Source organism: Archocentrus centrarchus, chromosome 6 (genome assembly GCF_007364275.1).
Source record: "Archocentrus centrarchus isolate MPI-CPG fArcCen1 chromosome 6, fArcCen1, whole genome shotgun sequence".
Classification (NCBI taxonomy): domain Eukaryota; kingdom Metazoa; phylum Chordata; class Actinopteri; order Cichliformes; family Cichlidae; genus Archocentrus; species Archocentrus centrarchus.
In genome coordinates this window covers 22,364,511-22,370,110 of record NC_044351.1, presented here as the reverse complement: position 1 = coordinate 22,370,110, position 5,600 = coordinate 22,364,511, and positions in this window count along the sequence as shown.

Here is a 5,600-nt window from a genome sequence, read left to right as displayed (position 1 = left end):
CTCACATGAAAATAACATAGACATTCACTGGAGCACAAGTACATCTGTTTTTCTCTGCTCTTTCTCATGGCTGTATGTTGACATCAACATTAAGTCATGCTGATCTATGCTTAGCACCCCAAGCAACCCATCAGTCTCTGCACGAAAAAAAAAAAAAGATTTCATTTTGCTGTGCTCAAATCTGTATCTGCTTTGCATTGCTTTTCAATTTGTAAAAACGGGGATTTAATGAGAACATTCCCAGTGACAATACTCATTCGTAATTGAGATCCTCGAGTTGATTAACAGAAAATATAAAACTGTACTGAATGCAAAACAAACAAATGGGGCTTAATAAACAGAAAGAATGCTTGAAAAGAACACGTGGTAGGAGTGAACGCAAGAGATTCGATGAAAACGTTCTCATCGACAAATAGAAATTAAGACACATGCGGTTACAGAAATGACAGAAATTAGGTTGTACATGGCAGCTGCACCAGCAACCCCACGCCCCTTCACCACCCTAGGATATCATGACTACACTCCTACATTGCACCTGTTCCCTGCAGAACAGAAGGACTTTGTATGTATGTGGAGGTCTTGTAACATATACTATCTCTGTTATTCCATTGCCTGGTGCAATTATAGACTCTCATCTGTTGTTGCGAGTGAGACAACTGTTCATCGTCAGCCTTCCTGGAGCTGGCACTATCAGATTGACTGTGACACGGAGTTTCATCAGTTTTAACCCAGACGTTAATGTAAGAACATATTTTAGCTATGCCTCCAGATGAAAGCTACTCCAGAACATTTTCATTTCCGATCTGTTAAGCCAGTGCCTAAGATTAATAGCCATTTATGGAGTCTAATGTACATAGTCTGGCAATGCATTCTCTTGCTTACATTATCCCATCAGTGACTGAATGGGTCTCTAATTCCTCTGCCCTGTCCAACAGCAGTAATCAGTCAGGAATACGCCTCAATCCAGAAACAATAAAAGCTCAAATAACCTCTGTCTGCACTCCTTTTTATTTTTTGTGCTATCCTCTTTCAGTGTGTCCCTGTTTCCCTTAATTTTTCTTGATTTGTGTGTTTAATTTCAGCCTTTGACATTGCTATTTGTATGAATCCAGTTGTGCTAGTAGCTTTTTAATGAGGGCCCTCCAACGCAGCACTCCTACACATATTAACCACAGCAGCTGTATACCTACTTTCTTTCCAGCTCCATTGAAATTCCATCCTCTTACACGTGTCCCTGGGATTCCACCAATACCTGGAATTTTTATTCAGTATATAGTGCACTGCGGAGATATTTGCTCTGCAATATCTTCTGTCTATGAATGCATCAGCTTGCAAGGATGGCAGCATTCATGGTCACAAAACTTTGACCTCTTTTCTCATCACTAAATGTCTTCTTCCTTTATCTGCTGTTTTAGACGTCTGACAGGGTGAATGTGTTTTTGATTGAGTACTGATGTCTAGTGTTTGTTTGAATAGGCCATGTCAAAATGTCTGGTGGGTTTCCTTTCATGCCCACTGAAAACAGAAAATATTTTCATTCATGATAATGCTGTGTCAATATCCACCCTGTTCAGCAGGAGCCTCTCTCACCTCCTGTTTGACCTTCAGGGATTGACATGCACCCCCCCCCCCCCCCCCCCCCCCATGCTCTCATTACACATGCAAACATTTCATTTGTCTATCTAAGTGTTCTACAGCAATGCACATTGAACTGCACTGTGTCAGAGTGCAAGCGAGAAAGAAAGAGAAGGAAATGAAAAAATTAAAAGCAAACACTGAGTGACTATGCATACATATATACATGTATTTATGCATGAATCTGTGCCTGTGTGTGTATGTCTACTGCTGACCACCTGCGGAGCAGAGAGGTCACGTCTCTGGTCTTCCGTAGAAACAGAAGCAGCACTCTGAGGATCCAGTGTTTTAGAGTCTCGATGCACTCCAGGTGTTTACACAGGTGGTTATCACATGGCCTGCATCAGTACTTGTTTCCTTGTACAGCAGTGATTACATTATATGACATAATTTGTGTGGCTAACCAGGAAAAGACACACAAATGCACTTTTCAGAATTTGTCAGAGAGCTGAAGTTTCATTGTGTGTGATATCACACAGAGATGGGGAGTAACGGGGAGTAATGAACCAGGAAAGCGAGATGAGCAATGACACTTACTGACTGGGAATCCAAGTGTGTTATGGTTCGCTTAGCTGTGTCTGCTGAGTGTGAACATTATAGTGTAAGACCTACTGTGCACACCTTCACGCATATGAATATATACTTGGAACCACTTTTAACGTATGTCTTGACATAAGTGGAAATAAGTCTGTATATATTCTGTCACAGCCCATTGGTGCCTCACATCTCTCCAGCTGTGAGCTGCTAAACCTTAGATGAGGCCCTACATAGGTGCACATCTTGCATGAGTGTCTATGGCACCAAAGTGTATTAAAGGCATTCTCTCTTTGCCAAAAATAATGCCAAAGACCGCAATGAGTCCAACCTCAACAAAATAGTTATCAAAATGCTATGTGACCACCATTTTCTTGCTTCCTGTGATTCAGCTTTCAAGACATATTTCTTTGTTATAGGTATAGTAATGGGAAATACAGACCAAGGCAGTGGTCTGCGGTCACAGATTGTGAAGAGGAGGAATGGGTTACGCCTCTGGAGTGATATGTGGAAGTAACCATCTGGTCTCTTTTCTCATCCATCATCATGGTAACCATCAACGTAATCTGCAGGTGAGCGGGTGAGGGTCAGTTTTTGTGAATGCATATGCAGTGTTTACATGGGTTTATGTGCTGCTGAAAAGTGTTTGTACATGTGACCAAGATTAAAAAGCCAGCCCACATGTGAAGTCAGCATTTGCTCTGCTGTGTATTGTCATATTTGATGCATTGCACAGTGAATTTAAAATAAAACAAAATCAAATAAAAAAAAAACTTTTAATACTCTACGTCTTGACCATTGGTCTTAAATATGTTTAACCATGATTGCTTTTGGCTGACAGATACATATAATAATAATGATAAGAGACACAGACTAAACATCTGCCTTCAACATGTACTTACTGCTGTTTTTTCTACCTCACTGGTGGGTGATTTAAGCACATACAGAAATGTCAGACACATTTCCTTCAGCAACAAAACTCAAACAGAGGGGGGATACGTGGAAAAGCAGCAGCGCAGTGTTGTGCACTGCATCAAAACGCACAATATTTTTTGCTCAAAAAAAAAAAAAAAAAACTCTTAGCATAAAATTGTTGCTCCTCGGTGTGTATGTGAGTGTGTGCATCTATCCACAGACCTCTGTGTTTATGAAATATGAATAGACTCCTTAATTGAATCAGTGTTTTCAGGGCTGCTCCAGGGCAAAGACCACCATGTGCTGCTATGAAGCAGAAGCACTTTGTGTGCTTTGAAAAGGCTGAGAAGCAGTAAGAGTTCCTGAAAACCCTCCATATGGAGCTTTTGTCAATGACCAATAAAAGACAACTCTTATGGTTAAACTCCTCCTTTAATTGTGCAACCGGTGCTGTTTGATACACAAAGACAAAAACTGAAAACAAATTAATTGAGACCAAATGCTGCATCCACATCATGTACTGACAATCTGAGTCACTCTGGGTGTATCTTCAGGCTGGTCTGTTTCCTCTAGTAAATAACTAGCTTGGCTCTTTTCTACATTTTTGCCACCTACAAATACCAGATACTTTGCAAATCAACACCTCATCCTTGTCTAAAGTCAGGCATTGCTTATCAGAGGGAACTAGGTGGGAGGTGACCCTTTGGCACTCTACTTCAGTTGTACCCACTGAACAAACACAGTGACAAGTTGTGCATATTAGTTACTGTCATGAATGAGTAAAAGTGTCAGCTGGAAGACTAGGGCTTTTTTTTTTTTTTTTCCAGATGTGTTGTTCACTCTGGGAAAACTATCAGTTAACCTGTTAACCTGCACTAAATCACTCTGACTGCTCTAAAAGACACTGTCAGTAATTTGTGTCAGAACCTCCTGTTAATCCATAAATTGATGTCACCAAGTTTACATCGCTCCCTAACTGATAACTGATAATGAATAGCAGTCGCTTAGATCATCGAGAGACAAATTCCAGAGATATACTGTGTAGGTTGATCTACTGTGTTGACATTTACACACTCACCTACATACAAGAATTTGACAGGCAGTTGGAGAAACAAAGATAGCAATAACATTAAAGTGGCACTTTGACATTTTGGGAAATGAGCTTTTTGGCTTTCTTATCCACCTAGATGAGAAGACTCATGGAGAATTTCCAATGCTACCACCAACTCTGACCTTACCACAGAGACTTAAAACTAAGAAATGCTACATCAGCTTTGTCTAAATGTGACAAAATCTCTTGATACAACTCACTAGACACATCTTATCTTATTTGCTTTAAGTGTGCCAAAACCTAAGCATACTACATGCACTTATTCAGGGATTTTGTTATGAAGGAATATTAGAGTGGCATTAGACATCTTTTCCGAAATCAGTCTTACTAAAAGACTAGTGTTTTAACTCCAGCTTACGCCTGTCTCCAACCAAAAAAAGAAAACACAGTTTTAGACTAATAAAGTTTTACAGCAATGAATTCTTACAAATAAAAAATAAACTCCCTCACACTATAAATCCATTAATAAGTTTCAGGCTGACGCCACCGTGTCACTACTGCCAGTAAGTTTTGAGTCTGCATGGCTGTCTCACCACCAGTTTTGTTTGTCACTTCATGTGTCCATAATTACTGGACTTACAATTCCACAAGATCCGCTCCTGCCCTTAGAGGAGGACAGGAGGTAAACACTGGGCTTTTCAAAGTCAGTATTTTCATCACTTTATGTCAACTGGCAAACACTTTTCCTGGAACAAAACACAATAGTTTTGGGCCACATATTTTGAACCACCAGTGTACACTCATCAGCAGCAGCCTCTCACACAACCGGTATGAACTATACGGTGGCTGAGACAATTTCTTTCCTCGACCACTAATCGGATAGTGTGGCAGCAGAACAAAACAGAAGTGTTATTTTCACATGCTAACCACACGAGAAGTTTAGCTAATTGCTAAGTTGAGAAAAGAAAACACCACAAAGTTCACACCTGCATTTGAAGCTTCTGTGAAATGACACAATTGTGACAATTTTTCCCGTCTGATTCTGACACAATCGATAAATAAACACTGACTTTCTTTTCTTTTCTATTGTGCTTTTGTTCTTCACGTGACTTGACTGCAGTAACAAGATAAAATACGTCATTCAGTTAACACACAATGATTGGGGTTGTTTTTTTCCACAACACAAGATCAAAAATAAGTTTTTTTGTTTTTTTTTTACCACGATGGAAAATTTATCATGTAAAAATGTTTTACTGGTGACTGGATAACTTGATGAAACTACAAGGGAATTTTTTGCATAAAAAGCCTGAAATAAAATGTTTGGCCATTGATAAAGGAGTGAAATGACATCACTGGCAGTCTTGTGTGACTGTCTGCGATCCAGGCTGGATAGTGTAATTCAGAACAAAGAATCAGATCTAATATGTTTCTGATATATTTTCTTCAGATTTAGTTACTTTGAAGT